This window comes from Rhinoderma darwinii, unplaced genomic scaffold (genome assembly GCF_050947455.1).
Source record: "Rhinoderma darwinii isolate aRhiDar2 unplaced genomic scaffold, aRhiDar2.hap1 Scaffold_104, whole genome shotgun sequence".
NCBI lineage: Eukaryota > Metazoa > Chordata > Amphibia > Anura > Rhinodermatidae > Rhinoderma > Rhinoderma darwinii.
In genome coordinates, this window is record NW_027461923.1 from 259,448 (window position 1) to 283,962 (window position 24,515).

The window sequence follows — 24,515 nt, forward strand, 5'->3', positions numbered from 1 at the left end:
TAGTTTCTCCCCTTTGCCCTCCGACACCCACCTCCTGTCTCTGCCCTGCTCCTCCAAAGAGTTTTCTTTTTAATGTGCCCTACCTCCCGCCCCTTTACATTTCATCCCCCCTCCTAATAACGAGGGGGGCGGGGGCCCAGACTCATTGGCAGTATGGGGCCCAGAAATTCCTGATGGCAGCCCTGAGTGTCACAGCGATGTTACACGCCCCCTTGCCAATTACCTCCCCATTGACAGTTCATGGGGTTATTTAAATATCGGGCGCCAAATATTACAGCACCGATATCTAAATAACGAAGGAGGCTAAGAAAAAAATGTAAAGTGCCCCAGAGTTTGTGCGGCCCTCCCCATTACATGCTGAACTCAGCTGCACATGTATGGGGAGGTGAAAGGTTCTCTTTAAAAGAAAGGTGTTATCATTATTTTTTTTTATTTGATATGTTTTATTTTATGGGCCTAATTTTTCTAATTATTTTAATATGTTCCCGAAGATAGCGATTTATTCATATGTTTGTACGTCTGTGGGGGCAGCCATCTTTATTTTTATTTTTCATACTGCTCCTTTTTGTTTTGCAGGTTCCGCTGGACCATTTGGACTACGTCGTAGATTAGTTGGACTACTTCGCTGATTTCAGCTTTATTTTATTTTTCTAATAAAATGGTTAAAGTGGATTCTGTGGAAGAGTTGTCATTTCAATAAAATAAATTTCTTTATGTCTCTGTTTTTTAATACTTCATTACCGCCTTAGTAATGGCTGCTGTCTGATTGAGAGCGTCCATTACTAAGAAGGGGCTTAGTGTTAGCCAGTAATAAGGCTAGCACTAACCCCTATTATTACCCGGAGTACTGGGAAGAGCTGGGTACGATCCAGGACCCGACCGTCTGAAGAGAAGGGCGGGTACTGGGGTGGCCGCAGGCTGGTACTATCAGGCTCGGAATGGCCAAAAACCATGGCCCTTCCCACCCTGGTAATGCTAGGCTGCTGCTGCTTTATTGTATCTGGCTGCTTATGAAAAATGGAGGGGATCTCACGTAATTTTTTTTCTATTATTTTTTTTTTTTAAAAGACGTGGGGTTCCCGCTATTTTTCACAACCAGCCAGATACAATACAGCAGCTGCAGCCTAGCATCACCAGGGTGGGAAGGGCCACGTTTTTTATCCCTTCCCAGCCTGGTAAAACCAGCCTGTGGCCGCCCTGCTGCCTTACCGTCGCTTCAGATGGTCGGGTACTGGATCGTACTCCTCTCGCGGCAGTGAGAACCGGGGTAATAATAGGGGTTAGTGATAGCCTTTTTACTGGCTAACACGAAGCCCCTTCTTAGTAATGGACGCTCTCAATCAGACAACAGCCATTACCAAGGCCATAATAAAGTATTAAAAAAAACAGACATAAGAAAAACTTTTATTGGAATCTAAACTCCCCCTTGCAACCCTCTTTCACCATTTTATTTTTTTTTTAAAAAGTAGATCATCGGAGTAGTCCAATGAATCTACGACGTAGTCCAAACGCTCCAGCGGAATCTACCAAAAAAAGCAGTATAAAAATTTGAAAAACTTAAATTTGCCACAATAGTCACTCGATATAACTATACTGTAATCACTTATATGGTCTGCAGATATCTTGTGTATAACTGGCATCTACCTCTATAAGGTCACTATATGGTGGTAATATTGGTCTATATATAGTGTGATTTATTCACGAACAGTATGGTGGGTTTTTTCTGACACTATGTTGTAGTAATATGTGATCATGGTTTCGTAGTTTTATTCAGTAACCGTATGGAAGTATTATTCAATAACAGTATGGAGGTATTATTCAGTAACAGTATAAAGGTATTATTCAGTAACCGTATGGAAGTATTATTCAGTAACAGTATGGGGGTATTATTCAGTCACAGTATGGGGGTATTATTCAGTAACAGTATGGGGGTATTATTCAGTAACAGTATGGGGGTATTATTCAGTAACAGTATGGAGGTATTATTCAGTAACAGTATGGAGGTATTATTCAGTAACAATATGGGGGTATTATTCAGTAACAGTATGGGGATATTATTCAGTAACAGTATGGGGGTATTATTCAGTAACAGTATGGGGGTATTATTCAGTAACAGTATGGAGGTATTATTCAGTAACAGTATGGAGGTATTATTCAGTAACAGTATGGGGATATTATTCAGTAACAGTATGGGGGTATTATTCAGTAACAGTATGGGGGTATTATTCAGTAACAGTATGGAAGTATTATTCAGTAACTGTATGGGGATATTATTCAGTAACAGTATGGAGGTATTATTCAGTAACAGTATGGGGGTATTATTCAGTAACAGTATGGGGATATTATTCAGTAACAGTATGGGGGTATTATTCAGTAACAGTATGGGGTATTATTCAGTAACAGTATGGAGGTATTATTCAGTAACAGTATGGGGATATTATTCAGTAACAGTATGGGGGTATTATTCAGTAACAGTATGGAGGTATTATTCAGTAACAGTATGGAGGTATTATTCAGCAACAGTATGGGGATATTATTCAGTAACAGTATGGGGGTATTATTCAGTAACAGTATAAATGTATTATTCAGTAACAGTATGGGGGTATTATTCATTAACAGTATGGGGGTATTATTCAGTAACAGTATGGGGGTATTATTCAGTAACAGTATGGGGGTATTATTCAGTAACAGTATGGAGGTATTATTCAGTAACAGTATGGAGGTATTATTCAGTAACAGTATGGGGGTATTATTCAGTAACAGTATGGGGATATTATTCAGTAACAGTATTGCGGTATTATTCAATAACAGTATGGGGGTATTATTCAGTAACAGTATGGAGGTATTATTCAGTAACAGTATGGGGATATTATTCAGTAACAGTATGGGGGTATTATTCAGTAACAGTATGGAGGTATTATACAGTAACAGTATGGGGATATTATTCAGTAACAGTATGGGGTATTATTCAGTAACAGTATGGGGTATTATTCCGTAACAGTATGGAGGTATTATTCAGTAACAGTATGGGGATATTATTCAGTAACAGTATGGGGGTATTATTCAGTAACAGTATGGAGGTATTATTCAGTAACAGTATGGGGATATTATTCAGTAACAGTATGGGGGTATTATTCAGTAACAGTATGGAGGTATTATTCAGTAACTGTATGGGGATATTATTCAGTAACATTATGGAGGTATTATTCAGTAACAGTATGGGGGTATTATTCAGTATCAGTATGGGGGTATTATTCAGTAACAGTATGGAGGTATTATTCAGTAACAGTATGAAGGTATTATTCAGTAACAGTATGGGGGTATTATTCAGTAACAGTATGGAGGTATTATTCAGTAACAGTATGGAGGTATTATTCAGTAACAGTATGGGGGTATTATTCAGTAACAGTACGGGGATATTATTCAGTAACAGTATGGGGGTATTATTCAGTAACATTATGGGGGTATTATTCAGTAACAGTATGGAGGTATTATTCAGTAACAGTATGGAGGTATTATTCAGTAACAGTATGGGGATATTATTCAGTAACAGTATGGGGGTATTATTCAGTAACAGTATGGGGGTATTATTCAGTAACAGTATGGAGGTATTATTCAGTAACTGTATGGGGATATTATTCAGTAACAGTATGGAGGTATTATTCAGTAACAGTATGGGGGGTATTATTCAGTAACAGTATGGGGATATTATTCAGTAACAGTATGGGGGTATTATTCAGTAACAGTATGGGGTATTATTCAGTAACAGTATGGAGGTATTATTCAGTAACAGTATGGGGATATTATTCAGTAACAGTATGGGGGTATTATTCAGTAACAGTATGGAAGTATTATTCAGTAACAGTATGGAGGTATTATTCAGTAACAGTATGGGGATATTATTCAGTAACAGTATGGGGGTATTATTCAGTAACAGTATGGGGTATTATTCAGTAACAGTATGGAGGTATTATACAGTAACAGTATGGGGATATTACTCAGTAAGGCTATGTTCACACTGAGTATTTTGGGGGAGGAATATCTGCCTCAAAATTCCGTTTGGAACTTTGAGGCAGATATTCCTCTCCCTGCATGCCGTTTTTCGCGGCGATTATCGCGCCGTTTTTTGCCCGCGGCCATTGAGCGCCGCGGGCATAAAACAGCGAGAAATACCCTTTCTCCTGCCTCCCATTGAAGTCAATGGGAGGTCGGAGGCGGAAGCGCCCGAAGATAGGGCATGTCGCTTCTTTTTCCCGCGAGGCAGTTTTACTGCTCGCGGGAAAAAGACGCCGACGCCTCCCATTGAAATCAATGGGAGGCGTTCTCGGGCCGTTTTTGCCGAGTTTTGCGACGCGGTTTCCGCGTCAAAAAACTCGGCAAAATGCCCCGTGTGAACATAGCCTAACAGTATGGGGGTATTATTCAATAACAGTATGGGGATATTATTCAGTAACAGTATGGGGGTATTATTCAGTAACAGTATAAATGTATTATTCAGTAACAGTATGGGGGTATTATTCATTAACAGTATGGGGGTATTATTCAGTAACAGTATGGGGGTATTATTCAGTAACAGTATGGGGGTATTATTCAGTAACAGTATGGAGGTATTATTCAGTAACAGTATGGAGGTATTATTCAGTAACAGTATGGGGGTATTATTCAGTAACAGTATGGGGATATTATTCAGTAACAGTATTGGGGTATTATTCAATAACAGTATGGGGGTATTATTCAGTAACAGTATGGAGGTATTATTCAGTAACAGTATGGGGATATTATTCAGTAACAGTATGGGGGTATTATTCAGTAACAGTATGGAGGTATTATACAGTAACAGTATGGGGATATTATTCAGTAACAGTATGGGGGTATTATTCAGTAACTGTATGGGGATATTATTCAGTAACATTATGGAGGTATTATTCAGTAACAGTATGGGGGTATTATTCAGTATCAGTATGGGGGTATTATTCAGTAACAGTATGGAGGTATTATTCAGTAACAGTATGGGGATATTATTCAGTATCAGTATGGGGGTATTATTCAGTAACAGTATGGGGTATTATTCAGTAACAGTATGGGGGTATTATTTGTAATGTTGGTCTTACAATCTATGTAAATTACTGTGGTGGGGGAAGTGTGTGCGGCAGCAGATGATCAGGCTAAGAGACAGTCTGCAGAGTGGCATGTGATGCACTTTGACATGTAGGTGATACTTACGTGTGGTATGTGGGCCCATAACTTGTGTAGAGACCAGGGCCAAAGAGCATATGAATCCACCACTGGCATCAAGTCAGCACAGGCCGACCACTAAAATACAGCAGGTAGAGCAAAGAAACCAGCCCAGGACGTGCCGCTTCAAAACAGCGCTAAGTGCGACCCGTCCTGGACTGGCCTGAATGTAATTGCAGAGAGTGACGCCGCAAATGAGACTGGCTGCCGAGGAGAGATATGAGGCAGTGCAGACTGTACTATTTGCACTGCACTGATTGGCAGTAAGAATAATTCTTTAAATATTTTACATACTTCAAACAGCACTTTAAGGTTGTGTTCACACTGAGTTTTTTGCAGGAGGAAAATTCTGCCTCAAAATTCTGTTTGGGATTTCGAGGCAAATTTTGTCCTTCCTGCACGTCGTTTGCCGCGATTTTCACCGTGTTTTTCGTTCGCGGCCATTGAGTGCTACGGGCAAAAAACTCAGCGAAATACCCTTTCTCTTCCTCCCATTGATGTCAATGGGAGGTCAGAGGCGTAAACGCGCGAAGATAGGGCATGTCCCTTCTTTCTCGGGAGGCATTTTCGGCTTGTATTTGACGAGTTTTGGGTAGAGTGGTTTCCGCGCCAAAAAACTAGTCAAAATACTCCATGTGAACAGGGCCTAACAAATAAACATCAAATGCTTTCCTATTTAAAAAATGTATATATTGCGTGTTCGATGTGTAAAGCTAGGAATGAGAAAACTCTGATAGATTTTGGGGGGGGGGTGCCTTTTTATATTTCGCCTCAGGCGGCAGACATGCTAGGTTCACCCCTGGCCATACGCAGCCGCCAATGCTGGGCTGGAGTACATGGGACCACCTTCCAGCTATACAGGACATGGGGAGATTTATTAATAGTCCTGATCGCTCCAACTCCAACCAATCCACTGCTTTCCCACCAGAATAACGGACATGCTCATTATTCTACAGGAGGGTTTTTTTTGCGGATCTTATTTCTGCTGCATGTGAATGGGGTATAAAATAGCCCACCCACTTGTAATGGATGCAGAATGTTAGTGGATATGAAAGGGATTTAGGTCTGGAATCAGGGACTTAGTCCTAATCAAATCCTGATTGCGTGATCATGGCCTAATACTGACGTATATAGATTGTAAATTATACCGGTATACAATGCTAAAATATCACCGTACTGGAACTAAATAGTATGATTTATATTTTATATTCAACCATAAACACTCTCACATGCTGGACACATGACGCACAGATGCAACCCACAAGGTGGACACATGCTGCATTCATGCCACTCACACCTAGGACACATGAGCACGCACACCACTCACACCTAGGACACGTGCGCACACACTCCACTCACACTTATGGCAAATACGCACGCACACCACTCATACTTATGACTAATGCGCACGCACACCACACCACGCACACCTAAGGACACATGCACATTCACACCACTTACACCTAGAACACATTCCTAAATCACACCTAGGACACACGCGCACGCGCACTACTCACACATAGGATTTACTCTCCACTCTCGCCACTCACACCTAAGACATATGCCGCACGTTGTCTACCCACAACAAGGACACATGTTGAACACGTACTACTCACACCTGGCATAGATGCCGCACACATCACTCACATACTACACATACCACTCACACACTAGACACGTACAACACACTAGACACATACCGCACACACTACTTACACTAGACACATACCGCACACACCCCTTACACTAGACACATACCGCACACACTACTTACACTAGACACATACCGCACACACTACTTGCACTAGACACATACCGCACACACTACTTACACTAGACACATACCACACACACTACTTACACTAGACACATACTGCACACACTACTTACACTAGACACATACCACACACACTACTTACACAAGACACATACCGCACACACTACTTACACTAGACACATACCGCACACACTACTTACACTAGACACATACCGCACACACCACACAATGCTAAACACATACCGCACACACTGCTTACACTAGACACATACCTCACACACTACTTACACTAGACACATACCGCACACACTACTTACACTAGACACATACCGCACACACTACTTACACTAGACACATACCGCACACACTACTTACACTAGACACATACCGCACACACTACTTACACTAGACACATACCGCACACACCACACAATGCTAAACACATACCTTACATAACTCTTACACACTAGACCTATACCACACATACCACTCACATTAAAAACAACACGCACACTAATGCCACCAATACAGTAGAAGAAGACACAAAACTCACATAAATTGCATATTTCACTCATACAATTGTCATACACTGTTACCACTACATCAACCAGTCACACTACAAAAATCAACCCAACACTTCACTCACATTGCTATATTTACCGGCTTTCTTTAGTAGACTGCTGATTCTTGGGCACTGGCATGCAGGATGCTGGCAGTACATAGGCGTGTATACCGGAGATGCCCCCTCCACCACTAAGCCCCGCCCATGTGCCCACAAAGCCACACCCCTTTTCCAAAGCTCCTCCCATCTGTGGCTCAAATTAACAATAACCTGATGCTCACCATTTTAACCCTATAGCTCCTCCTATCTACAGTATCTGGACCCCCTCCCCTCCCACAAGCAGGTTACATGAGGCTGAAGCATAAACCTACTGACGCTACGGCCGTCAGCAACATCCCCGGCAGGGGCAGGAGACTCCTTCTCCTCGGCAGCCAGACTGAAGCTGTGCTCAGGGGCAGTAGAAAGACTAAGCCCATCACTGATTGGCTGATGCTCAGCCAACCAGCTTTAGGTTTGATTTGTACATGCAGACTGGGCAGGTACCGATTCTCCTTTTCCTCTGCGGCGCCAGAGATGTGCGCGAATGAGCGAGGCGTCAGTGCAGAAAACAAGTCTAGAGCTGATTAGCTGCGGCTCGGCCAACAAGCGCTAAACGTCATTTCTGCAGCGCTCCTTCCCATCACTGCAGAGTACACAGCAATAAATCTCCGAAAGATGTGGTTATAAACACCAGGAGGCTGCAGTTATTGTAATGTTGCTGCTTGTGTTCACCACTGATTGTTTGGGCGGCCGGCAGGAGGCCCACTGTTCACCGGCCCATCTGGCATTTACCAGAACTGTCAGATGGCCAGTCTGGCCCTGCCTGTACCCCAAGTGTCAGTGTGTCATTATACTGTACCCCAAGTGTCAGTGTGTCATTATCCTGTACCCCAAATGTCAGTGTGTCATTATCCTGTACCCCAAGTGTCAGTGTAGCTTATCAAGAAAAGGTGGCTTGTTGGCACTCCCCCTGGCACCCAGCACCTGGCAGGGGGGTATATCCTACCACCAGCTCCCCCCAGCTATACCCTGACAGTGTCTTCTAACACTGATATCCATAGATCCCCCATAGCAGTGCCAGTCACTGTTCTCGTATAACAGCAGAGGAATGTGCTGATCTTGAGGGAGGTCACAGAGAGACAGTTACATAGTCAAAGGAGCAGGGGAACCAGCAGCACAGAGTGTTTCAGGATATGAATGTGTTGATCTAGTGAGAGGTCAGACAGAGGTAGATTGTAAAAAGGTCGATTTACTTTAATTCTTATTATTTTTCTCCAGCAGCGCAGAGGATTTCAGGAGAGGTGTCTGCTACTCATAAATTGCGGTGGAGTTCCATCTTATGTAAGAGAACAACATGGCGAGATTGCGATGCCTGCGAGTGTAACGATTAGAAAGTTGCGGTAATCCCACGAATTGACAGCGAGCTTTGTGATGATTACTCGCGTCTATTTTTTCGTAGGGAAACATTGAAGTTGCGTCTTTGTCGCGCAGTAATCCCGCAGGGTACGCGAGCATTTAGGGGTGATAGTTTTGGCCGCACGGTAAAAAACGGATAAAAACATGCCACCCCCCCCCCCCCACATTTTGGTCGTTGTATTTTCCAGCTCGTTTTTCAAATTTGAGACTTGTAAAATAAATGTGATTTACCTGAAAAAACCGCACAGTCGAAAACTGCGTCACAAACCGCGGCAATTCCGGAGTGATTTTTGCTGCGTTTTTTATCTCTTCTTATCGCAGCATTTGGGTCCATTCAGATGAAGTTACAACAAATCAACAAACTGCGTCCAAAAACCACATGAGTTTCTACCACAATTTGCTGCGTTTTTCGAAACAGTTGCATTTTTTACCGTAATCGCATTAAAAAACGCACCAAATCGCAGTAAAAATGCGTGCTATTTTTGGATGCATTTTTTTCAATGTGATTTTAATCGCACCTCAGCCGCAACGTGTGACTGGACCCGCGGGGCGCAATTATATGAGATTATTTTTGGTCTTTCATTAACTATCGCGGCAATTAGTGGTTAAACCCTGTACGTATTTGATGCGGTTTTTATGGCGCTCTGATGTCAATTATCCCATAGGTTGTATTCGGACGTTGCGGTTGAGGTGCAGTTAAAAGAAGATCCGAAAACCGCGTGCGTTATTATCCCAGTTCCGATGCGATTACAAGGTCGCAAAAAAAAAAAAATTCTGCGAAAACAGCAAAAAAAAAGCGACACGTAAATATACCCCGACCCCTTCTTCTTCTTCTTCTTCTTCAGCAGATGTAGATTTGTGTTGTATCTTGCGCCAATTTCTGTCTGAATTTTTTGGAGGGTTTTGTGCTTTTAAAATTATCCTGTAATTTATCTGTTATGTCCCCATGACAACACTACTTGTTTCTGTGTAATGCATCGTGTTATCATAAGGAAACTAGACCTGTTATGTGACCTCTTTTTGTCAAATGTACGTAATTAAAAGCGGAATTCTGACTTTCGGCACTTGGTATTCCCATGATAACTGAGCTTTAAGAGAACATGTCTGGAAGTGTTGTCATGCGGACACAGAAATAAGATCTTGAAACTACCCAGCCCATGATTATCAGCTGCCCCTTTTGTGTCAATGATGAAAAATGGCACAAATATGTCAGAAAATACGGCAATAACCATCCCATCACCTCCAATGTTGGCCATGCTGACTGTTTCCTTCTTGTGAAGGAGAATGGGGTGGTCAGCTAATCCCACTACAGGGAATAATGGATTAACTGCTAATTGCTTGTTCCGAATAATTGTTGGTCATTAAGTCGGCCATAAATGGTCCTCTCCTAGTGGAGTCTGCAAGTGATTGGACAATTACCCTCATAATTTTCACTGGTAACTGGATGTCACAATTTATTTAATGGTTTTCTTCTTTTAGAATCGGACAACCAGGTTTGATTATCTGGAAAAGTTGTTCTTATATGAGGCGATTCGGACCTCTCTGCTGCCACCTATTGGACTATATTCTGTGAGGACCACTAAGTATTACTACAGGAAGTCGGCTGAGAAACTGAATTGTGTGGCCTCTGTGGCACCGTACAGACTTCTACAGATCCTTCCCACCATGTCGGAGTTGATGTACTCTTAAACGGTACTTGGTCATTGTGGTCTTCATGTATTGGTGGTCAGTGTATTGAAATGTTCCACATAATGAACGGTCGATGGTTTTTGGGGACCTAGACTTGGGGGTGGGACTGATCGCCATGTTTCATAGTGGTAGGTCCTCCAAGTTCTGACAAGCACTCATTGATCAACCCCCTTGTGTAGGATGTTTGGTTTGAGCTGGTAAATCTTTTCTCAATTGTTTGACCAGTTTTGTCTGTAATTCCAGGTTCTTCGACTGTTCTTCACCATGTGGATCCATCCCACCACAGACGAGTTCATGTCCCATCTGGCGTGTGACATAAAATGTGCCCCATCAAGCATCCGGTGACCTTACTCACTATTATATCCATTCTCAAAGCTCCGCTCCAGTTTCTTGATGTCTCTCTTGGATGGACCAACTGGTCTTGTAGCTTTTGACAAGAAATGAAGGAACAAGGTAGAAGTTGAGAATTGGGTTTTGTGTGATGTTTAGAGACTCGGGACTGCAGTCTAAAGGTCATAAGACCATGTGGTCCAGGTTGGAATCTTGGCAGCAAGAACTGGCTTATTAACTGGTCACCAGTCATGGAGAAAAGGGTTTATATGTTGTCAAGGGTGTCTTGTAATTGGTTGGTCTTCTGTGTGCCATTGTATAACTTAACTGGCCTTTAAGATGAGTAACTTCTGTAGACAATCTCTGCTTAGACTAATATGGTTAATCCTAATCTTCTCAAGAACCTCCGACAGAACATGCTGGTTAAGATGGAGGAATCATCAAATTGTGTGTCCATGAAGTTCCCAACATTGGTTATTTGGGATGTTCTGCCACGTTGTCTACTTGGGTTGTGGTTGACTCTATTGAAAATCACGAGAACCTAATCTTGCTATTCTGGTCCTCAAGGAACTCCACAAATCCTTACTCTAATGTTTTTTAGAAGACCGTGACTCCTTTAATCGCTATCTCTATCGGTAACTGCCACAAGTGCTCTGTAGATCTTCCGAATATGGTCCTTTTGGGTCCCTTGTGGACTACTTTTAAGATACTGAGTAAGAGAAAGTTGGGTTGATGTGTTCAGAATTGAATGGGTTAAGCACTATGGTTGCCCATGTCCATCAATGGGGTTCACAATGTATTCGATATATCAAGGCTTTTTGATCACGTTTTATGGGCATCTCCACCTTTTTAGTCTCGCTTGGTCTCTGAGCAGTTGTCACTTTCCTCTCCACTCTGCAGCTCCTATAAGTTGTTGCCAGGTGGTGACCATAATTGTAGGTGAAGTGTATGATGCAGAGCAATACAATTGGCTACATCCAGATGCATGTTGGGATGGATTTGAGAAAATAGGAAAAGCGAAGTTGAGTATTTCTACTGTGACTTGGGAAGGAGTCTTGTACCTCAAATGTATTTTCTGGATATAATGGCAAGAACTTCTGCGGGGAAGGGTCCTCAGTGTTGATCATGATCTCGAGGTCCTATCCAGTTATACACTTGTACCAGATACATAAGTCTACTTGACCCTCAAGGAGGTTGGAGCTGGAACGTGATCTCTTTAATATGAGCCCTTACATTCTTGGATCAACCATTGCAATCCTTTGAGCAAGACCCATCTTGGTTGTAATGAAAAGAGAACATCTCGTTATGGTGCTCAAGCTCCGCATGTAGGGGTGAGATATCTACTGTACAATTGTTACGCTCCACCAGTGTTGTACCCGCCCTCCCCTCCTCTGAGACTTTGGTTGATGCTATGGGTTGGATGAATAGTGTATTACTGAGGAATCTCCCTTGCATGTAGTTTCTTATTTCCTGTAAAGGGGTGGGGGTGGAACTCCATAGCGTGGGTGGGGGATTACATGACCTTCGTCCAGCAGCACTGATCCAAAGCAAGGTTAAAACCCTATGAGATGGATGACAAACGCTGTGTTTAAGGCATTCAGGCCCCTCCAAAAGTAACTAACAACCACAATTTCAATAATGTCACTGCTCTTACAGTAAAGAATCCCCTTCTATGCTGATGTAGATACTTTCTCAACTATCTGTAGAGGATGCCTTCTTGTCGTGGTAACAAGTCTGGGTACAAATCTTCAGACAGATCTCTATAATGTGTGATATTTGTACATGGTAGTTGCCCCCAAACTACCTCCTAACTTAACCTCCATTTAACATTTCTTGGTACTGTGACTCACCCGCTCAATTTCGGTCAACCTTCTATACAGGTAGCTAAATCATATTCTGTTACCTGAGTAGTAATGTGTATGTAGAAACACTGTCAAATGCATCCTATTACATTATTTGGCTTGGCAGCAGCTGCCTGGCACTGGTGAGAGGAAACCAAGCACGAGATCTGCTCTTTTCTTCTTGTGTTGTGATAGTTAGAGCTGTCTAGACCAGTAAGGGTTTAACTTCAGAAAGTTGGGCTTGAGTGATGTCTACCAGTTCCATTGCATTACATTAGTAGCTGTGTCATTTACATACAGACGACCGTGTGCAACTTCGAACGTGAAAAACCTGACCTGTTTCACATCGGAGGTGCACCCTCAGACTAGTCAATGGAGGGATGCGTGGAAACGCAAGAAAATAGGACATGTCTTATCTTTGAATGGACCCTTCACACGCTCCGTTGAAACAATGGCCTCGTGAAAGGCCCCATTGAAATACATGCGTCCGTGTGACGGTAGTTTTAACGGCCATCACACGGACAAGTTACACACATCTGAATGAGCCCTAAGAGTAGATAATCTCAAAACCAAATCCTGGTTTTATCTGGGGATGTTGAATCTTTTACATTTTGTGCCGGTAGACAATAATTTGTGGTGGCTTCAGCCTCAGGATCGTGACTCTTCCGATGTTGGTGGGCCTCTAGCACGTCACTATTCTCTATATATTCCAGCTTTTTTTAAACCTCCCATTCTATTTGTTTCAATTGCTCTACCTAGAGCCCAAAACTGCCCCCACCTTGTAGCTAGGATACCGGCTGAAAAAATTGGAAGCTAATATCAGACTGAGATCAAGATGTTTTTGGAGCTGATAGTCAATTTTTTTCAAAGAGTCTTCAATTTTAATGGAAGATGGATTTGTAGAAAGTCAGAAGGGATATTTCACTTAATTCTGCAGCGTAAATTATTCCTTGTATGAGCTACAATGTTTCACGTTAAAGTCAATGGTAATGTGTTTGCAGGCGTATTTAGATATTTACGCTCATACGCTGTGTGAACACGGCCTAATGAGTGAATAGATGAAAATTACCTATTTAGATCACTGGTTTCTCTCTAAGCTTCCTCAAACTGTATTTGCTTTTGCAGCTGCTGCTTGGCATTGTGTTGCTGCTCGGTTTACTGGAAAACCAGTACATCCGATTCTTACTGTATATTCTGTTCTATCCCATATTAACCAACTGTACGCAGCTATATGGTCAGTGACATAAGTGCATTACTCCTATTTATCACTGTTATTTAATATACCCCTATGCAGGCTGACGGCTTGTAGAGGTCTTTGTCACAATCAAGTTGTGTTAATATAAAAAAGTACATAAAGTTGTCCAGGGGTCGGACATCCAGGAGACGCACCATGCAGAGGCCGATACAAATACATGCGCTGCAGTGTCCAGATACACAATGGAGCTACTGTGACTTCTGTCCCTTAAATAATTTCCCCCTGTACATACATTGTCCCTGTCCCTGCATCTGTAGCTTCACTACTAGGTTGTTACAGTAGTAAAAGCTTCAGTTTAGAACCTCGGCCTCATGACCGACATCTGGATTTGCACTTCTCACCTTTTTGTAGACGTGTTGGTTAGACAGGGCCTTGTTTTCAGGAATCCGCGCTGCTTAGATTATTTATTTCTATATAATTTTGCAGGAACCTCTTAATACCTTCAAATTTATGAGATGTGATACAATAAATATTGGCTCGGCATCGGCCGTCCTGCAGCGCTGACCCTGTTGGGGCTCATTGAGACGAGCGTGTAACTCATCCGTGTGACGCTATTTAAACAATGGCTGTCACTGACTCATGTATTTCATTGGGGCCGTTCACACGGCTGTCTCAGAGCATGTGAGGGGTACTTGGAAAAATAGGACATGTCCTATCTTGTGTTTTGTTTTTTCACGCATCCCTCCATAGACTCTAGTCTGAGGGATCCGCGATAACAAAACTCGCACGGGTGCACCTCGGATGTGAAAAACATCAGTTCTTCACATCCGAGGTTGCACGCGCTCTACTGAATGCAGCCTGATGCTGGATTCACACAGGTGTTTAGCATCTCGGACGTGAAAGAACTGCAGTTCACGTATAAGTTGCATCTGTGCGCTGCAGGACGCGATCTCACACCCCCCCCCCCCCATAGACTAGAGTCTATGGAGGGATGTGTGAGAAAATGGGACATGTCCTGTTTTCTCACGGACCCTTCAGTCCATTGAAACAGCCGTGTGAAGGGCCACTTTGAATTATACAGGTCCGTGTGACTGCCGTTGTTTAATCGGCCGTCACACAGATGTTTAACAAGTTAGAAGAGGCTGGACGCAGCCTGCAGGGCTTCAGAGGGAAGCCTCCATGACGGGACCTAGTAGGGAAAGGGTTAACTGAGAGGGAGAGGTAGGGGGAGGTGGATGGGAGGCAGGGAGGAGTTAGGGGGCCGTTACTGGTCTTCCCGCTGCTTTCGGCATTGAGCCGGAAGCAGCGGGAGGAGTAACACTAAAATTGCATTAGCTCCCTCCGTTGTCCCGCTCTGTGCCCTGTTATGTCGGAGGCCGACATACTTGAGCGGCTGCGCGCTGCAGCTGTTCACCACGGTCCCGGCTGGTTGGAGGAGACCGTGGCGGCACTTACGAGGATCCCGGGGGCCGAAGCATCGCCACGTCAAGCCCGGCACCCGAGGTCTGTTGCACAAGGGGATAGGCTTCTCTCCCCCGGCCCCCTCCCTAGTAGTAATATGGCGGCGGGGGGGGGGAGTCGGCAACACCCGCTCCTGCTCAAAGGAGGCAGAGAGCGTCTCCAGGGGCGACGGTGGCTAAGGCCGGGTCTCCCCGGCGGTCCCGCCCTCCAGAACGCCTCAGTCCTGAGGTGGTCCCGCGGACACGGCGTCGCAGGGGGAGCCCTACAAAGGACGCTGAAGGCCAGGCAGCTGGGAGGGCCGCCTCTTCCCAGGCCCTGCGTCCTGGCAGGAATCCCCAGCCGCGACGAGGTCCGGCGGTACACAGGGAGTCGCAGGCCGGGCTCCCTGTCACCCCTCCCCCATCGGATGCAAGAGTTGGAGGACAATCTACGGCCGCCCCGCCTGGTGATGTTCCGGCCAGGGGGCAGGCTTCATCGAGATCGTCAAGACGGACGCCTAGAGCTGCAGCGACGACGAGGCAACAGGTCCGGTCGGAAGTCTGGGTCCCAGCGGTCGGGCGGCAGGTTGCCGGCCCATCTGTCAGCGCATCGTCGTCCCTGTGTAGGAGATGTCGGTGGGATGGCCAGTCGTCTGCGAGAGAGGATCTGGAAGAAGGCGAACTGGACGTTTATCGGCGAGGTCAGGATGGTCCGGCTGACAGGAACACAGCGCCTGTGCAGCCCGGTGAGTGCATAACTCCGTCTTTGCCATATCCAGCGATTTTTATGTCGGGTGTCGGTGGGGGGGCAGCAAGCGTAGCATCGGCTGCCGGTAGCGGCGTGGTCGGGCGCGACGGCGCGGGTCTAGCGGATTTAGCGGGTTGCTTGCGGGAGCTGGTCGGGCGTCTAGATAGGGCGGCGGCGCCAGTAGTTACGGAGGTGTCCCCGGTGGTAGTTTGGTAAGGTCCCCGGGTAGTTGGATCGTTACAGGCGGTCGCGGTGTCAGTACAGACCGAGGCCCAAAAAGATGGCGATAGGGTGCGTATTGATGATCGCGCTCGGGGGGAGGTGTATGTTTGCTTCGAAGGTCCGTTGGGGGCGCATTTAAAGCAGGAGGTGCGTGAGCGGATCTGGAAGGACGAATATGTCGAGATTTTTTCTCTGCTGCCGCTTGCTAAATTCAATTTGGATAAGAGCAAGCGGGACGAGAGTAAGAAGGATGAGGAGGAACGTCGGCGGTATAGGCTTATCCCGCAGACGTTCGTCAATTGGTCGCAGGCGTTTGACATATTAGCCAGTGTGATAGGGGAAAAGGCGCCGGAAAATTGTTCGGCGTTGTTTTGCTATTTTGATGCCATTGGGGAGGCCCATAGGGCGTACGGGGGGCAGGCGTGGCTAAGATACGACGAGCAATTCCGTCAGCGAAAAGCGGTTCGGCCGGCGATTCGGTGGAACCAGAAGGATATTGCTCTTTGGTTAAGGGTTACGGCTCCGGTTAGGCAGTCCTTTCCCGGGAGCGTCGGCCAGGGGGGCCAGTCCAGTCAGGCCGGGCAAGGTGCCGGGGCAAAGTTGGGATTCTGCTGGCAATTTAACGATGGCCAGTGTAAGTTCGGGGCCACGTGCAAGTTCAAGCACGTGTGTTCAGAGTGTAACGGTGCATACCACGGGGCTGCAAAATGTATGCGGAAGAAGAGGTCAGGGAACCAGCCCTCCTCGGCTAGTCAAGGGGTTGTCACCGGTGAGGGTGGAAAGGATGGCCCCTTATCTAAATGAGTATCCGGATAGGGTGGCGGCCAAGTTAATTTTTGAAGGGTTTTGTGTGGGTTTTATTATTCCCCCGCCTCCTTATGAGGTTCCGGTTACGCGGAGGAATCTTAAGTCGGCCTACTTGCATGCTGAGGTCGTATCGGAAAAATTGTTTAAAGAGGTTTCGTTGGGTCGCATGGCGGGGCCTTTTGTTGATTCGCCAATAAAAGATTTAGTGGTTTCCCCATTGGGTATTGTGCCAAAGCGCGAGCCCCAAAAATTTCGTTTGATTCAGCATTTATCGTTTCCCAAGGGTTTGTCGGTAAATGACGGGATTGATCACGAGTTGTGTTCCGTAGTGTATACCTCATTCGATAAGGCGGTGGGGTTAATTCGTGCTGCGGGTCCCGGCGCGCTGTTAGCGAAAACCGACATTGAGGCGGCTTTCAGGTTGTTGCCAGTTCATCCAGAAAGCCAACGGCTGTTGGGTTGTTTTTGGAATGGGGCTTTTTACGTGGATATGTAATGGCAGGGGGTAGGGAGACGGACAAGTGAGCCCTAATCTACCCGCCACTCTGTCCCTGCCTACTTGCAACGACCCGCCCTAGGCGACGGGGTACAACTGGGCGGCGGTCCCTGCGCTCAGTAAGTGCACGACAAACACGACAAACATACAAAGGAACACAAGCAAGGAAAAGGGGCCGTTGCCCACGGCAACACCGTGAGCAACCAGAGTGGTGAACGAGCCGAGCCAAGCCAGGAGTGTGCGAGGTACAAAACGAAAAGCAGAAGAGTAGTCGGTAAGCCAGGGTCTGTATGGAGCAGGATCAAAAATAGCAGGAGCTGTAGCTGGGCCAGGAAACCACAAGGAAAGAATCACAAGCACCGAGGGACAGGAAGTGCAGGCTTAAATAGACCGAGGGCGGGAGCTAGCTGAGTCTGGCCAGGTTACGATAGGCTCTCCCACTCCTAAGCCTGCCAGCCTGAATGGTGGAAGCAGGAGTCAGTCTCAGGGATGTATTCTCAGGTGCTGACTGATTAGTTCTGGGAGTTAACCCTGAAGCTGTGCCTGGCAGATCCTTTACAGTACCCCCCCTTTTATGAGGGGCCACCGGACCCTTTCTAAGTGGAGCTGGCTTACTGGGGAAACGCAGGTGGAACCTCCTGACCAATACCCCAGCGTGAACATCCCGGGCGGGTACCCAAGTCCTCTCCTCGGGCCCGTATCCTCTCCAATGGACCAGGTACTGGAGGGAGCCTTGGACCATCTTGCTGTCCACAATCCTGGCCACCTCGAATTCCACCCCCTCAGGGGTGAGGATGGGAACAGGAGGTCTCCTCGAGGGAGCCAAGGACGGGGAGCAGCGTTTGAGGAGGGAGGCATGAAACACGTCGTGTATCCGAAAAGACGGGGGTAACTCCAGCCGAAAGGAGACAGGATTGAGGACCTCAATGACCTTATACGGCCCAATAAACCGGGGAGCAAACTTCTTGGACGGAACCTTGAGACGCAAGTTCCTAGACGACAACCACACCAGATCCCCGACCATAAACAGGGGGTTATCAGAAAGTTTTTTATCAGCCTGAGTTTTTTGTACGCTCTGGGACACCTCTAGGTTTTTCTGAACCTGGGCCCAGACTGTGCACAGTTCCCGATGAACGACCTCTACCTCGGGATTGTTGGAACTACCAGGTGAAACGGAGGAGAACCGTGGACTAAACCCAAAATTACAAAAAAAAGGAGAGACCCCTGACGAGTTACTGACCCGGTTATTAAGGGAAAATTCGGCGAGGGGAATGAAAGAGACCCAATCAAATTGACAGTCAGAGACAAAACACCTTAAGTATTGTTCTAGAGATTGATTAGTCCTCTCCGTTTGGCCATTGGTTTCAGGATGGAAGGCAGAGGAGAAGGACAGATCAATCCCCAACTTCATACAGAAGGCTCTCCAAAACAATGAAATAAATTGTACCCCTCTGTCCGAAACAATATTGACAGGGACCCCATGGAGACGCAGGATTTGTTTGACAAACAAGGTAGCCAACGTTTTGGCGTTGGGTAGTTTCTTGAGGGGCACAAAGTGGCACATCTTACTGAAGCGGTCCACCACCACCCACACCACCGACTTGCCTTGGGATGGAGGCAAATCGGTGATAAAATCCATGGAGATATGTGTCCAAGGTCTCTGGGGAATGGGCAACGAACGCAGTAAGCCCGCTGGTCGGGACCTGGGAGTCTTGGACCTAGCACAAACCTCACAAGCGGCGACGTAGGCCTTAACGTCTTTAGGCAACCCAGGCCACCAATAATTTCTGGAAATGAGGTGTTTGGTACCCAGGATGCCTGGATGGCCAGATAGTGCGGAGTCATGATTTTCCCTAAGTACCCTTAGCCGGAATTGCAGGGGAACAAACAGCTTGTTCTCAGGAAGGTTCCCGGGAGGTTGACTCTACATCTTCAACGATGCCAGGTTCTTCTTTTTACATCTAAAGCGATTCCAGGTTCCTCTTTTGGGACCACCGAAGATGCTAGGTTCAGGTTTGTGCATCACCGAAGAATCCGATGGCACTGTAACACACACTGTGCGGTTAAAATTAAAAACACTGATGCATTACTGATGTGGCACACTCCCGGCAGTGTTCTGAGCCTTCACATGGAACTTGGGGTGCATATTCAGATTTTGGGGTGACCGCCCCAAAATGTCAACATTTCACTCTGGGTGCTATCTAAGCACTATAGCTTTACAGGGAGGTGGTAGTGAAATTACATTGATGTTTGGATGGTTACAGGATGAAAGTTCTGAAGCACTGAAAACAGCAGTTCTCCTATTATTGACTACCGGTTGACTTTTGGAGCACAGAAGGTTCACATAGAGCTCACAGTAACATAGCACATAAAGGTGATTCAAAACTGCATACATTGATGCATTACTGATGTGGCACACTCCCAGCAGTGTTCTGAGCCTTCACATGGAACTTGGGGTGCATATTCATATTTTGGGGTGACCGCCCCAAAATGTCAAAATTTCACTCTGGGTGCTATCTAAGCACTATAGCTTTACAGGGAGGTGGTAGTGAAAGTACATTGATGTTTGGATGGTTACAGGATGAAAGTTCTGAAGCACTGAAAACAGCAGTTCTGCTATTATTGACTACCAGGTTGACTTTTGGAGCACAGAAGGTTCACATAGAGCTCACAGTAACATAGCACATAAAGGTGACTCAAAACTGCATACATTGATGCATTACTGATGTGGCACACTCCCAGCAGTGTTCTGAGCCTTCACATGGAACTTGGGGTGCATATAGGAACTTGGGGTGCATAGAGCTCACAGTAAAAGAGCACACATAGGTCCTTACTAGTGTGGTACTCACAGCAGTGTTCTGAGCCCTTGTAAGAAACTTGCACTCTGGGTGCTATATGTGGTATTTAGATATCTTTCTCGTGTGATAATACCATGTCATATCTGTTTTTAGATGGATTTCACGTTTATCAGTGGCCATTTAGCAAAAAATCGATAATTTCAAAAAATCCACATCCAAACAGCTACTGCATGCATGCCTATCACCCCTTCCTAAGCTCTGTTATTGGATATACTCAAAGAAGTGTTACAAACCCTCAGAGGAGTTATGGGGGGGGGGGGCTGACTTACATTTTGGGGTGAATACCACAACATGTCAAGAAATGCACTCTGGGTGCAATATGTGTCCAGGGGCTTTAAAGATCTTTCTCGTGTGATAATACCATGTCAAATCTGATTTCATATGGATCTGTGTAAAAACACAGATTAATTGGTAAACGCACTTATCTTATATTGATCAATGCCTTCTACCAAAAACTCGGTCATTTCAAAAATCCACATCCAAACAGCTACTGCATGCATGCCTATCACCCCTATTTTTTTTAGGATAGGTCAGAGTGTTAAGGGCTACATGTGTAATAAATATAAGGGATATTCAACGGTTAGTTTTGGAGATATTAATTTTGTAATAAAAATAAATTTATAAGGGAATTCCACCATGTTTATTGGGCAAAAGAGGGGTACCCTTTTAGAAAAGACGACAGAGTCAGGTGTCATATTGTTCGGCTCTGCAAGGTGAACGAATGGACGCCTAGCTCGCGTCCATCGGACCCACGAAAATCTGTGTCATATCTATTTTTAGATGGATTTCTGAAAAAACACAGATTAATTGGTAAACACACTTATCTTATATTCATCAGTGCCTTCTACCAAAAACTCGATCATTTCAAAAATCCACATCCAAACAGCTACTGCATGCATGCCTATCACCCCTTCCTAAGCCCTGTTATGGGATACACTCAAAGAAGTGTTACAAACCCTCACAGGAGTTATGGGGGGGGGGCTGACTTACATTTTGGGGTGACTACCACAACATGTCAAGAAATGCACTCTGGGTGCAATATGTGTCCAGGGGCTTTAAAGATCTTTCTCGTGTGATAATACCATGTCAAATCTGATTTCATATGGATCTGTGTAAAAACACAGATTAATTGGTAAACACACTTATCTTATATTCATCAGTGCCTTCTACCAAAAACTCGGTCATTTCAAAAATCCACATCCAAACAGCTACTGCATGCATGCCTATCACCCCTAATTTTTTAGGATAGGTCACAGTGTTAAGGGCTACATGTGTAATAAATATAAGGGATATTCAACGGTTAGTTTTGGAGATATTAATTTTGTAATAAAAATAAATTTATAAGGGAATTCCACCATGTTTATTGGGCAAAAGAGGGGTACCCTTTTAGAAAAGACGACAGAGTCAGGTGTCATATTGTTCGGCTCTGCAAGGTGAACGAATGGACGCCTAGCTCGCGTCCATCGGACACACGGTTCTGTTTCAAATCCGTGTCATGATCCGGCCATTATACACCATTATACAGTATGGTGCAGCTATGGGGGGCATCACAGTGTATAGTGCAGCTATAGGGGTATTAAATTGTATGGAACAGCTATGGGGGGCATTATACTGTATGGTGCAACTGTGGGAGCATTACACTGTATGGTGCAGCTATGGGGGCACTATATTAAAATGTACATACTCTAATATATTTTAACACTATGCCACATACCTATCTAGTTTCTATAAAAACAGTAGCAAAAAACGTGTTGTAAAGGTCAGCTTAGAAACCATAATAAATATTACATTTAACCCCTTAGTGACCAGCCCATTTTAGGCCCTAATGACCAAGCTATTTTATTCGTTTTTCTATAGTCGCATTCAAAGAGCTATAACGTTTTTATTTTTTTGTCTACATAGCTGTATGAGGACTTGTTTTTTGCGGGATTAGTTGTGCTTTTTAATGGCACCATTTTTGGGTACATATAATTTTTATATTAACTTTTATTAACCTTTTTGGGGGGGATTATAAAAAAAACCTGAAATTCCGCCATTGTTCTATGCGTTTTTAAATTGACGCCGTTCACTATGCGACGTAAATAACATGTTACCTTTATTCTATGGGTCGGTACGATTACGGCGATACCGCATATGTAGAGGTTTTTTTATGTTTTACGACTTTTGCACAATAAAAACACTTTTGAACTAAAATTATTTGCTTTTGCATCGTCGCTTTCCAAGAGCCGTAATTTTTTTATTTTTCCATCAATGTAGTGATTTTTTGGGCTTGTTTTCTGCGGGACAAGACGTAGTTTTGAATGGTACTGTTTTGGGGTGCATGGGACTTATTGATTCATTTTTATTATGACTTTTTTGGGGGGCAATGGAAAAAAATTGCAATTTCGCCACGTTTTTTTGCGTTTTTTTTACGGTGTTCACTTTGCGGTTTAAATTACATATTAACTTTATTAATGGAGTCATTACGGTCGCGGTGATACCACATATGTGTACTTTTTTTTTTTTTTTTACACTTTTACTAAATAAAACCACTTTTTATGGAAAAAAATGGTTTTATTTATTTTTTTACTGTACTTTTTATTAATAATTTTTATTTCACTTTGATGACTTATTTTATTAGTCCCACTAGGGGACTTTACTGTGCGATGTTCCGATCGCTGCTATAATGCTCTGGTATACTTCGTATACCAGAGCATTATTGCCTGTCAGTGTAAATCTGACAGGCAATCTGTTAGGACGTGCCTCCGGCGCGTCCTAACAGGAATATGTCCAGGGCAGACCTGGGGGCTTTTATCAAGCCCCCGGCTGCCATGACACCCCATCGGAGACCCGCGATTGCATTCGCGGGCCGCCGATGGGTGACAGGGAGCGCACTCCCTCTGTAAACAAAGTTAAATGCCGCGGTCGCTATTGACGGCGGCATTTAACGGGTTAAACGGCCGCGATCGAAGTAAACTTTGATCACGGGCGTTGGAGCAGGAGCTCAGCTGTCATCAGACAGCAGAGCCCCGGCTCCTGCCTGCACGGGAGACCCGTGCAGGACTTAGACTAGGCTGACGTGAAAAGGCGTCAGCCTAGCCTAAAGCCCATTAGTGACCGACGTAAAAAGGCGTATTGGTGGTCACTAAGGGGATAATGAAATAGGTATAGTGTATATGAAATAGAAATGATAGTAAATATCACATTTAATAAATGTAAATGTCCTATTATATTCAAACAATTGTATTATCAGGTTTTCAGCATGAGTCTGTAGTTTTATCTCTGTTATTCTCCTCAGCCACTAAAAAGGCAGATAAGCTTTTGTGCATCATTCAAACTCTCCTATCACAGGCTCTGTTTGTTGTTTGTGTAAGAGGATCTTCTTACAAAGCATCAACCTCACACTATAAAACAGTTTAAAACACTGAGGCATTTTCAGTCAGTTTGGAAGTTTTCTTGAAAGCTATTGACTGATCTCCTTCTTGGATTGCATTATTTTTTTGCTATTCACCTTGTTCAATACTACACTTGAGACATTGTACCTATGGTATTAAATGGTATGGGACAGCTATGGGGGGCATTATACTGTATGGTGCAACTGTGGGAGCATTACACTGTATGGTACAGCTATGGGGGCACCATATTAAAATTAATGGTGCAGCTATGGGGGCACCATAGCTGCACTAAAACCATGTCAGAAGTTTGATAAACGTTTAGGTACACTGTAAGAATAGGCCGAAACCAACTTTACATATAATACAACATAACAACTTTATTAATACAGAACACAAAATTAAAGTGTAGCTAAATGTTTGACAAACTTCTGACATGTCACAGTGACATGTCAGAAGTTTGGATTGGTGGGGGTCCGAGCACTGAGAT

The 24,515-nt window shown here is 44.6% G+C and overlaps 2 long non-coding RNA genes across 2 annotated transcripts in view; one reads left to right on the forward strand and one right to left on the reverse strand.

Moving 5' to 3' along the window:
- The window catches only part of LOC142698892 (uncharacterized), a 229,128-nt gene that overhangs the window by 16,267 nt on the left and 188,346 nt on the right, over window positions 1–24,515 (reverse strand). The window lies entirely within an intron of this gene.
- On the forward strand, window positions 8,867–14,973 carry LOC142698895 (uncharacterized). The gene is made up of 3 exons (XR_012865833.1): window positions 8,867–8,954; window positions 10,509–10,721; window positions 10,962–14,973. It is a non-coding gene; the product is annotated as an uncharacterized LOC142698895 (long non-coding RNA).